The sequence below is a fragment of the Carassius gibelio genome, chromosome A20, assembly GCF_023724105.1.
Source record: "Carassius gibelio isolate Cgi1373 ecotype wild population from Czech Republic chromosome A20, carGib1.2-hapl.c, whole genome shotgun sequence".
NCBI lineage: Eukaryota > Metazoa > Chordata > Actinopteri > Cypriniformes > Cyprinidae > Carassius > Carassius gibelio.
The window spans coordinates 12,727,295-12,740,154 of NC_068390.1; positions in this window are offsets into that span (position 1 = coordinate 12,727,295).

Consider the following 12,860-nt stretch of genomic DNA (forward strand, 5'->3'; position numbering starts at 1 on the left):
GGGGGGCAAAATAACATTGCACCCCATAGAGTTCAACAGTTGTGGAAGTAAAAATCCCATTTATTTTTATTTTCTTTAGTTTCTGTACCGGAGAATTGATAAAGCTTTAAGATGGACCTACTGTGGGCTATGTGCTTGCTAATGGATGGTTTGTAGTTTGTTGAACATACAATCAACCTCTTCAAATCAGTTAAATCAAGATTATTTATCCAAGATCATTGATATTCACAATGATTGCAGTTCTTTCCCTCAGTAAAGCTGTTAAATGGATAGTTCATTCCAAATTCTGTCATCAATTAGTCACCACTGAATTCCACCATATTTTTCCCATACTGTGGAAGTCGATGGCTACTGGCAACTTTTTAGTTACTAACATTTTTCAAAAGATCTTCTTTTTTTAACTCCTTTTTGAAAATCCCTATCGGAAAAATCTATGGAAGAAATACTTCTGGAACCAAGGCTGCTGAAAAAGTGGGCGAGCAGTGCTGCACTTAATTCAGGGGTGTCCAATCCTTCCCCTGGTGGGCCACTGTCCTGCAAAGTTTAACTCTGCAGGACAGTAGCCCCCCAGCACTGAGTTTGGACACCCCTGACTTGACTGAGTGGTAAAGAAAAACAAAACACTGGGACACATTCAAAATGTGATCATTTATGTTCCACCGAAGAAAGTCATGTTTGGAACTACATTAAGAGAGACTTAAACAAGACCTTTAAAATTATCTAATTTTACTCTCTTCAAAGACTGGCTTGTTCAAATTTTTCCCAGAATGCACAATCCTGCCCTTTCTAAGTCTCAAGTTCACTACCTCCTTTCTAAATGAAGCTGAGGACCATGTGTGTTCAGGTAGAGAGAGCTGTCACGTCGCGTTTGTGCTCTCCAGTGGAAGCTCTCTCCGGATGGAGCACTAAAAGCACATCGTCAGGTGGCTCCTGGGAAATGAACCACTGTCAAGTTCAGCCACCTCCAGCGAGAGCGGCGAGGTGATTTTCACTCATTTCCTGCCACTGAATACTGCTGGCAGAGTGACCTTGTTTGGAGCCACAGGTTTTAGAAAATAAACATGTCACTCTTAAAGGGTCTCGAAGATACCAAAGCTCGCTCGAGTAACATATATTCCAGTTTCCCGTCACAGAAGCTGCCGGTATGAGTCCGCTCTGATTTATAAGTGTTCCTACGCATGCCCATGCACCCACACATGCAGAAATACACAACTAGTGCAGCCAACACAACTTCAACAATCTTAAAGGCTTTTTTTTTTCTGGGCCTCTGTGAATAATGAAGGTTGCAACCGTAGGTGGACCAAACATGTCATGTTATTTTGACTAAGACTAAAGCTTTCTGGCACACTTCTCAGAGAGTTCTTGAATCCAAGGCAGCATTTAAAATATGTGTATCTACGTCTATCTACCATTAGTTCTTAAATAAGCCTAGTATTTCACAGTGTCGGGCTCTCAGATTGATACAGCGCCTTTGACTCTGTGTTAAAAAGGAGTTTCAAGCCCATCCACAGTCGTCGCCGAATGACATATTATGAAGCAGTGCCACGGACCCCAGCGGGACACTCGGCATCTACCTATTATAAAGTGAGCGCTGTACACCTGCCCCATTACTCACTCCTACACCACCCACCTCCATTTCCAACCTTCTCTTATTTATCATTTCATCCCTCCCTCTCTTTCTCTCTCGTTCTCTGTCTCTCATTTGCTGGAGAGCTCTTTTGATGTGTTTGTCCTTTGGGACTTTGCGCTGTGGTGTTACCATAGCAACCACCTTGTCAAGCAGGCATCAGAGTGCTGTCTTTCTCCAGCGGCAGCGCGCCGCTGAGTGCTCCTCCCCACTGACCCACTCACTTCGTCTGACTTTATCATAATACATTTTTTTGTGCTATATTAGTGCTGCTATTAATCAGAGGTGAAGCGAAAAATAGCATGCCTCTTTGATGGCTTTTTCGATTGGTTCGATGTGGGAAGCCTTTTGTGGCGCGCGCTGAAATGTGTTTACTTAAATGTGCCTCCTGATGCAGACCGAGCCTGCTGTGTGCGTGGACAGACAAATGCACCAAGTTATGCAGAAACAGCTTTCACATGCTTGTGCATACATATTCCTGGCCACTTCAGGTCACACATTCTCATCTTTCTACCTTGTTAAAAGACCTGCATTGCTGGTGACCATCTTATGTTGGTTTTTGGATCCTAAACCAAGCCTCCCTAAATCAACCAGCTTCTTCAGAAAGACCATGTTGGTTGTTTGTGGTGTGGATATGTTGGTGCAGCACCAACAATAATCCAGCTTGGATCAACATGGAAATTTACGTTCTTTAAATTAAAATTAAAATTACATTTATGCATTTAGCAGACACTTTTATCCAAAGCGACTTACAGTGCATTCAGGCTATTAATTTTTACCTATCTTTAAGTTTGTTTAGTTCTTCTCATGTTCATTTAAAACTTCCGGAGACCCAGCTATGGAGTTTTTGTCTCTGTAGTGGCCTTTATATTTGAGTGAATTTCACCTCACATGTCACAGTGTTAAGTCTGGATTATATATATATATATATATATATAAATCTTGAAACCTAAAAAAATTGATTGGTGATTAAAAAACAAATTGCCTTTTCATGTCTATTCGTGTCATTACACTTTTTTGAAAAACGTGTCCTCTACAGTGGACATACCCTTACGAAAAAGAAGTTTATTCAAGTGTGCTATTAGTATACTTCTTTTAAACTAAAAAATAGGAAAGTATACTTTTAGTTTACTTTTTATGTACTTCTCAGAAATGCTCTTTATGTACTTCTCAGAAATATACTTAAAATTACGTTTAAGTATACTTGACTTACACTTACAAAAAGTCTAAATATATTTGAGCTATACTCCTAGAATCTGTGTTTTCATTGTTTTATGGTCGAGGGTGCTAGTATTCATCTTCTGTACGAAATTTTCAAAAATACACAAGTGAAGAAGAAAAAGAAACACCACCCAGCAGGCACAGTACATCAATGTGACGTCAGGAAGATTAATGGACTTTTAGTTTGTATTTCTTCAGTTCCTGTTTACCTTTGTTGGTATTTACGCACTTCCTTGTTGCTAAAGTCAGTGTCATTATTAGTTTTGATCTGTTGAGCTGTGAAAGATTAATTATCTTGTCTGTGTTTGCTTTATACTCTTGCCTGCACTCTTTGTCCGGTCTCAAATCACGAATACATGTGTTTGACGCCTACCAGTCTTGGTAGATTATATTAAACTTTATTTGGAATTTTATTCATCTGGCTTTGTCTGTATTTCTGCAATCACTTCCATAAGCACTTTATAATAAGGTCCCATTAGTTAATATTAGTTAAAGGAGTAGTTCACCTAAAAATTAAAATTTGCTGAAAATGTACTGGCCCTCTGGCCATCCAAGATGTAGATGAGTTGGTTTCTTCATCGGAACACATTTGGAGAAATGTAGCATTACTTCACTTGCTTATCAATGGATCCTCTGTAGTGAATGGGTGCCGTCAGAATGAGAGTCACAATAATCCACAAACATAACAATAAACATGACTCCAGTCAATCAATCAACAAATTATACAGCGAAAAGGGACATGTTTGTAGGAGGCTAATCTATAATTAAGGCGCAAATCTGTTCTTGGATAAATTTTCAACAAATTTTTAATTTTGAGTTAATTCTTATAGTTGTTTTAATATAAAAGTATTATAAAAAAAATTGTTGAATCATTATTTAATAATGAGTGTTAATAAACATATAAAATATATTAATGTCTAATGTGCACTTTGCATTGTTTGAAAACGCCTTAGCACCAAACCAACATGAGCCAATTTTCACTAATATGACAATTCAGTTTATTTAAGGTTCTTTCGGTTGATTTAAGGTTCAGAGTTCTCCATAAATACAGTCGTGTTGTGTGGAGCTGAGCCAGGCTTTTTCCAGCAGTCGACAGCATTAAGCTTAATGCAGATGCTCACACCTGTGATCTGCCATGGAGCATTTTGTGAAACACTGAAGCCAGTGTTTACGGTCTGGAGAATAACCTTATATTAGTGATATGGACAGCATAATACAATCCTCTGTTTTCAAGCAGGGACCCACTGATGGCATAGAGGGGCAATTTTGAAAAGTAATTTAAAGGGGAAAGCTTGCAAGCCAATTAAGCTGTGAAACCATGATCTGCAGAAGGAAAGAGAGAGAGGTGAGATTGGATGAGAGAAAGTTCAAAAGAGAACTGATGATGTTCTTTGTTCTGCCTCCTGTGCTAAAGAAAAAAATTGTCAGAGGTGAAATGTCAGCATGTGAAATTACGTCAGAATTTTTGTTTCTTTGTGCATGTGGCTTGGTCTTCTATTGTAAATCCAGAGAGCTCCTATTGTGCCGTGCTCCTTGATTTGTCTGCGGAGGTCAGACGGTGGATGAACAATAAGGAAATGAGGGAAGATGTCAGAGCAAATTCAGGTGCCAATGAATCTGAAATGCATTCCATACCCCCCCCCCAAAATGAATAGAGTCATGAGAAGCATCTTGAAATCAGGTATTTATGAGCCTGGAGGTTCTCAGGCGGTTCCTCTCCTCCATGGGACGGCAGCACTCCATGGTGAGCAGCCCAGCTGGGATCAGAGCGCTCACACTGAGTCAAAGTTCATGCTGCTACCTGCCAGCTACTCAGATGCCACACTAAAATAACAGCTGATATTTACAGTGGAAATGTCAAACCCAGCTGTGAGCTGAGTTGAGCACTGGCTGGCTTCCTTAAAAACATGCACACAATTAGAATTATTTAACTTGATTTTATGCATACTGATGTACATTATGGCATCGCCCCATTTGATCAATTATAGGTTACATATAAGACGAAAGTACAAACAATGTAATATATGTTTGAAACATGAGCATCTAAGTGTTTCTTTGCTGCAGTGATTCGACTGGTTTCTTTCCGAATTAAAAGAACATTTATAGAGCAGTTCAGTAGAATCCAAGTACACAAGAAGATGGCATGAAATCACAAAAACACAGGTACATTATTTAATATATTGTTTTTAGAGAATCTTTTAACTTGTTAAATAGCAGGCATTTATTGTCAAGCGACAAATGTGTAGGTTAACAATTAAGTAGAGCTCAAAACAAAGAGGAGAATAAATTTGTGAACATTATGAGTTACAAAAATGTTGCATAATAATAATAATGTATTGTTGGACTTCTATGATTATCAAATTGTATTATTATTATTATTGAAATCTAATGATAAGATAATATACTGTATCAAAAAGCAAAAATAAAATAATCAGTTCCTAAAGCACTAAACATAAAGATAATCTACAGCATTGTTGATCATTAAAAGTTAATATCAGTCAACATCTATTACAATGGTGCATGAGGATGAATAAATCGATGATACTATGGTCCATGTACCCCCCCCCCCCCCCAAAAAAAAAAAGGAAGAACAAAAAAAAACACATGATAATACATTTTTTTTACACTTTTTTTATCACTGCATCGTCATTTGGATGGTTACATTCATCAGTACTTAATGGGATCAATTATCGTTACATCAAACTGACGATACGCGTGGCTGAAGTCAAATCTGGATGAATGCTCAAAGGAGATTTCAAAAACAAGAGGACACACACAAACACACACACACACACACACACACACACACACGCAGTAACTCTACACACTTCTCAATCCTTCACACCTGAGTGGTCAACTGCATCTCTGCAGGATATGAAACCTCTTTCCATGAATACACATTGATGTTCAATGCTGAGCAATTTCTCCTCGGAGTATTACAAATCCAATTACCACTAAACAGCAGCACTCCTTTAGTCACAATCATTTTTCTCTCACTTCCTGTCTGTCTCGCTCTATTTTTCTTTTATTCTCGGCTCAGCAGTTTCCTCCTGGACTAGACCTTGTGCCAATAGTTGTGATAGCCTGCAATTCCTGCCTCTTACAATCAAACTGCCTGCCATTTCCAGGAGATGAAAATAAAGAGGTGGTTCAGAGTGGATTCAAGTAAAGGCCAGAACATGCTTAGTCACTCGCTTGGACATATCTCAGTTTGTGTGTGTGTATTTATGAAGTGCCAGTGCTTCCACTGTATACAGCATATTGAAAGTCCACTTAAGCCAAGTCTGTTCACTTGGTTGCCATATTGGGAAGAGAGCAACTTTCTGTTTAGCTCAAATATTGCAAAAAAAGAAGAAAAATAATAACAATAATAAAAAGATTATTTATTTTATATAGTTTATATTTCCTCTTTCATTCTTACTCTTATATTTGCCATAGATGCTTGTTAGATCATTCACCAGTATACTATATTTCAAAGACAATACAAGTAATTATGAAATTACATATTAAAGGGGTCATATGATGCAATTTCAAGCTGTCCCTTCCCTTTGGAGTGTTACAAGCTGTTCCTGCATAGATACGATCCCTAATGAGACTAACGTCTCAAACCAAAAGAGATATTCTTTATAAAAACCATGCCTTCCTAAAACATCTTGTTAGAACAGGCCCCCACGTCTACGTCACGATGTAGGAAGATTTGCATAACACCGCCCAAATGTTCACACAAAGAAAGAAGGCGTAACTTTATTGTTGCTGCTGCTGCCGCCATGTTGTGGAGTCGCTGTTTCATTGCAAAACTAATCGTGTAAAACTACTTTGTTTGGCCTTCTAAAATAGGGCACGACAAGAAATCAGTGTTTTAGTTGTATTTACAACAGTGTTCCAGTCCAGAACTGTTTAAACCACATATACGTGTGTGTGTGCAACGCATTTAATGGAGGACTGTTTCCTGAACCTACAATGCCAGCTGTTCTGACTCAAAGCCTAAGTTTGATATCATGATTTCATATTGAAAAAATTTGCCACTAGCGATTCAATCACGAGTTTTGAGCAGTGTAGAGTTGCGCTTGTTGTTTGTCATTTCTCCGATCACAAATGCAGACAAATGGTTTTATGTTTGCGTGGCGAGATACGGAACGTAATGCATAAAAAGACAGTATAAGTCATTAGAATCCTTAATTATGTCCCCTGCCCCACTGGATGCAACAAATGACTCCTTTATAATGGGTTTAATTGTTTTTTGTCTCGTCGCGCCGAGAGTTGGGATCACAGTATGTTAAGGGGTGTAACATGTCCGTCACATGCTTGAGGTATTTGGTCAATCACAACACACTGTATAGCTGGCCAATCAGAGCACACCTTCACTTTTCATAAAAAAATGTCATTTAATTATAAGTATCATTAAATTTAGTTTGCACTTAAGGATATTCTTTATTTCTGTAAGTAATTTTTTTTATATGCAACATGTTACTATTTTTAAGGGGTTTTCTCAAGGGAATGTTCCTGTTGAAGCTTGAGATGCTCTTTGGATCATTCTCAAATCATGCATACATTATATGAACTGTACGAGACAGTTTTCAGCATTGTCACATATATTCTTTATATCATCAGTCCTGTGGATGAATGGCTGGACATGGTTTAATATTCAGTCCATTCTTTTAGGATGTCTGTCTCCTCACACATTTTCATCCTGGGTGTCTGACCCATGAAATGGAGTGAATAGATAGACTGGCCTCAATTAGTGGCTGTCTGCAGGCATCATCTCTGATGGTCATATTCAGCGGCCAGTCAGCCGGAGGGAGCGGACAGATACATTTATCCAGAAATCACACATCTACTGCTGGAGCAAGTGTTTGAGAAAGCCGGCTGGAAATAATGATTATATTTGCAATTCCGTTTCATACCGCTAATCAGTAGTTTAGCGGAGGTCTTACACATCTAAATGGTGTATGTCCTTCTATTTTTCCTAAAAGATTTTGACTATGAAGTGTGGATAAAAGAAGAAGAAGAAGAACTATGTACTGCAGAACAATTATGTGTAAAGTCACAAGAGCTCAATTCCTCCGATAAAAATTTCCCAAACAATATTATATTATAAAAGATTATAAAAGCCTGTTCATCAAAATATTTTGTCACAATCCCCAGTCACCAGCTCAGTCATCTAGGAACTACATTTCCCATCATCCCTTCTGGTCAACACCTGCACTCAGTCAGCCATCACCACACCTGTCATAGATGATCTCATCAAGCTCTGTATAAGAGCAGCTTCTTTCCACTTCTTCCTTGTCTAGTCTTGTCTCTCCATGTGTGTGGGCTTCCCACTTCCTTGGGTATGGACCTGTCTTCAGTCAGTCTTCACTTCACCGCACGTCTGCCAGCACCAACAACAAACAAAGAACTGTTTATGGTCAAGTGCTATTTATCTCCATTTAAAGGGGGGGTGAAATGCTCATTTTCACTCAATATCCTGTTCAAACGTACAACTTAATTTTTGAAACTTTGTCCATGAATCCAACTCTTTAACAGTGTAAAAAACTCAGTATGCATGAAATAGCATTTCACCCCCCTCCCCCCCCTTAATCATATACACACCTGTTTACCACACTGCTTCTCTGAAATACCTGTGAATAATGACTGTTGTTAACATTATCTCCTTCTGTACTTGTGACAATTATATAACATTTTTATTAATCTGAATAATAATAATAAAAACTGTGGTACATTAATGAAGATGTCAGCATACACACTTCAATTCTACATAACCAATATCCGTAAATAAAAATATTCCTCAACACATAATTCATGCATATTTTATTTTACTGACTGCAAATAAAAAAAAAAAAAAAAAAAAATGTACTTACATTTGAATGTAATGTGAAATTTTTACTTAAAGTTTTATATTACTAATTTACTTTATCAGTTATGAGTATATCTTAACTTTGTAAAGGTATGAGAAATAGCTGTGATTACTGAATAATACTGTATATGCACTAAATTATATTACTGAATTATATGTATGTGAGTTATATTAAATTACAATAACATTCTGTAAATTGTATGCGGTTGGTCCCTAGTATGCCCACAATTTCAGCCAGCTCTACATCACTGCTGCTAGTAACACACAAATTAAACACTTCACCTTTGATTTCCACAGTATTCTCTGATTTAATTCATTAGTATTTATCCTCCATGATGTAACATGGTGCAGAGGAGGATACCCAAAACCCACGGATGTCCTTCTCGCTGCCAGTGAAACGATTTGTGACAGTTTAAATCTTTTAGGTGACAACTTGAATCTTGTGGAGGTGTGCAGTGATTCAACATGAGTTTCCAGAGAAGCCCACCTGTTAACCGAGGAGGAAAATAAACTCATCGCAACCTCTGGGTCACGCTTCTGAGCTGCCATCTATGGTTGATGAATATGCATTTACAATCATCTCCATCCATTACAATCTCATCAAGGAAGAGAGAGATCCTGAGTCACATTCAAATCAGCTCTATCCCCTCTTATCATTATAACCCCAGGCCCATATGTACAGACTGATAGAGAGAGACCATGAGAAAGAAGAGCCTGGTTAGTGGAGGGGAAGGAGCGAGAGAGATAGATGGAGTGGTAGAGAGAGGGGGAAAAGACAGGATCAGGAAGAATGAGATTTGGTGAGTGGAGGGGTGCTGTTGAGCCTTTGTCAGAAGCAGATTAAAATTCATACAGTCTAATCAGCCGCTAAATTTAACCTTGTCAGCCAGACTCCTATTCTGTTCCTCATAGACACACACACACACATACACACACACCTTGCCCTGCTATCGTTCACGGCAAAGAGGGAATTCAGCCGTGCTCCACCTATAAGCGAGACCTCGCCGAAATATTATTACGCATTCATATTTCTCGACCGTGGATGAATAAATTCATATCACATGTGCACTGCAGACTACTATTTGCTGTAACCTTTCCCCCCACTACACAACAATTCACAAAAGCTTTGTTTTTATATCAGATACATGATATGGTAAGGAAATAAAGTGGAAATGAGGAAAGTGTGTTTTCAGAGGAAACTGAAAACATCATGTTTTGACAAAAATATACTCTTAAAAATAAAGGTTCTTTATTTGCATTTATGTTCCATGAAGAAGAATCTCCCACATCCATGGAAACTTTCCATCACGCATGTGGTGTCATAGCTTAATTTGATTGTATATTTAACTTTTGTTCGCATATAAAAAATGAGTTGTGCTGTGAATCTTTTACATATCTTGAAAGTGATAACCGATTTCATTAAAAATCTCAGGTTGCTTTGTATATGATTTGTAGAGAGTAACAGAATATATAACATGCAATTATGTGATTAACAAGTAATATTTTGTTCAAATGGCAAAACATGGGGAAAAGAGGGCGTTTAACATTATTTGTTTGGGTGGTTGATTTATAATATGCTTTACATGACATATTCCAACAACAAAATAAAAATAATACATTTTAAAAACATGCACACTGTTAAACATCTCTTTGGTTTATATATATTAGCAAAAGTTGCTGATACTTTTTCACACATTCCTATCACTTACAAAATTTCTTATAACAGGGTGTTGGTATGTGTTTTTCTAAGTTGTTTTTAATATATGTGGTTGCCAGTTAGTTAGTTATTGTCCTAAGTCAAAAGAGCTTAAGTTCTTAAATATGGCTTAAGATCCTCCAGTCTTAATGCCATCAGTGTAAGTCTATGAGAATTTTTCACCCTAAGAATTCGCACCTAACAACAATCAGAGTAAAACAAAAAAATAAAAATTATTTGGTAGAGTTGAACTCTCATCTTCTGCCTCTTTCTCTTTTATCAAAAGTTACTTCTTATTGACTCAAAATTGACCTCTTATGACTTAAGTATAAACACTACACTGAGTTTTTTTTTTTTTTTGTCAAAAAGGCGACTCTTTTTTTTGAGAGAGTTTCATGTCATTTGCAATTACAACATGTCAGAGGCCAAGAGTCCCTGAATAACTTTCTCTAAACGATAATAGATCTTGATGTTCATTCCGATAATAAATTTTGAGCCACGAGGTCGCTTCTTGTTAACTTTAATTTAATTTAGTTGAAATTACTGAGAAGTCCTGCTGACCTCAATTTCTTCTTTCAAATAAACTGTGATGGACATTCATTTTTACTTCCATCACGATGACTACATACAGAAGCCTGGATTAATTGGTTTAAAAAGCATATTTCAACCAGTTCATTCAACCAGTTTACAATCATGTGATTGTAAATAAGTATAGCACATGTTAAACAAACACACTAACTAAAACATATCTTAGCTAATATTATTATGCCACTTGGACAGAGAGAGTGACTGGAGGTGACAGAGGAGTGATAATGAGCACATTTACATTACAGGCTTGCAGATGAGCCTAGGGGAGCCTGATTAGGAATTGCCCTCTGGTTACTGAGGTGATTATTATTCTTATTGCGTCACAGGATTTCCAAATACAGACTACCGGGTTCTCTTGAAAGAGTTGCGCAGTCTGTGGAGAGACAGAATCCACGGGGCAATAACAGCTAACGAGGCACAGAGCGCCCTGAATGCATCTAAAAGTCCCAAGAGACCCAGCGATTAAGGGCCAGTGCAGACGTCCAGTAATTACTCACACAATAAGCTCTATAATAATGGGGGAAAAGATAGCCATTAGAATCCGCTAGCATTCCCAGTTCAACTGCTGTGTCCGCGTAATACTCCCAAAGTCCATTTTATGCTTTTAAGAGGCCTCCAAAAATGACATGCACTATTGCTCAAACGTTTGGTGGTCAGTGCGATTTTGTTTAAAAGAAACTAGTCATTTGCTTTTCAAGAAGGATGCATTCAAATTATTGAAAGTGACACTAAAGACATTTATAACGTTACATAAGATTTATGTTTTACATAGGCTAAATGCTGTTCTTTAGTACTTTCTATTCACAAGAAGAATCAAAGAAACAGCAGGACAGCTGTTTTCAGCATTGATAATAAATGCAGCGAATCAGCATATTAGAACATTTTCCTGAAGGATCTCGTGACTTGAGTAAAGATGCTGGACAAACAGTTTCGCCATCACAGCAATAAGTTCAGTCTTAAAATAATTTTAAAAAGTAATCAGTTGTTGGCCATAAGCATAAGAGACTTTCAAAAAAAAAAAAAAAAAAAAAACTGTTTAATTATAGCAAACAATCAGTAGATTAAAATAAAGTGTTAGTTATCCAATGCCAATACTGACCCCTATATGTGCGAATGCATAATGCAAAAAAACAGTCACTGGGGCGGTACCCTGTCGAAGGACATACCTTTGTACCAAAACAGTCCATGTTAGTCCCTAAAAGATACAAAAGTGTGCCTTTTGAAAAGGTACCGCCCCAGTGCCAACTTTTGTACCTTATTTTCTAAGAGAGTATTCTGAAAAACTCTTTGGTTTGGAGTTTTGATGTAAATTCAGTATCATTTGTGTGATGGCAACATGGTGGTTATCATCAAGAGGTGGGAATTGTGTAGAATAAAACAGCCTTTTCTTAGTGAATCAGCTTTCTGAACTTCGGATCAATTGGACCAATTACTTTGCAGAATGAACTTGCATTTAATGAAGACATTAGATGATCAATATAAATGCTAAAGACTTTTCTTGAAAAATCAATACACTTCAGTAAGCACAATGTTTTCACTCTTTCTTGCCTTTGTAAGTGTCTGCATTTATTGTTAGTCACTTCAATTGCCTTAGTAGTTTGTCAAGAAAGCATCTTAAAAGCCTATGATTACGGAAGCCCATTATTTTCACATATGAAAAAAAAAAACATGCATAATTATGACATTAAAAGCAAGGATTGTGATACAAGTGAAATTTTAACAAAAGACAAAATGTAAATGACGTCAGAATGTATACTTTGTCATAATTTTTACTTTTTACTTCATAATTATGACTTAGTATGTCCCTTTTTTTGGTATCTCATATTCATAATTTAGCATCTCATAATGTCAGCTTTCTGTTGCTGGCATGT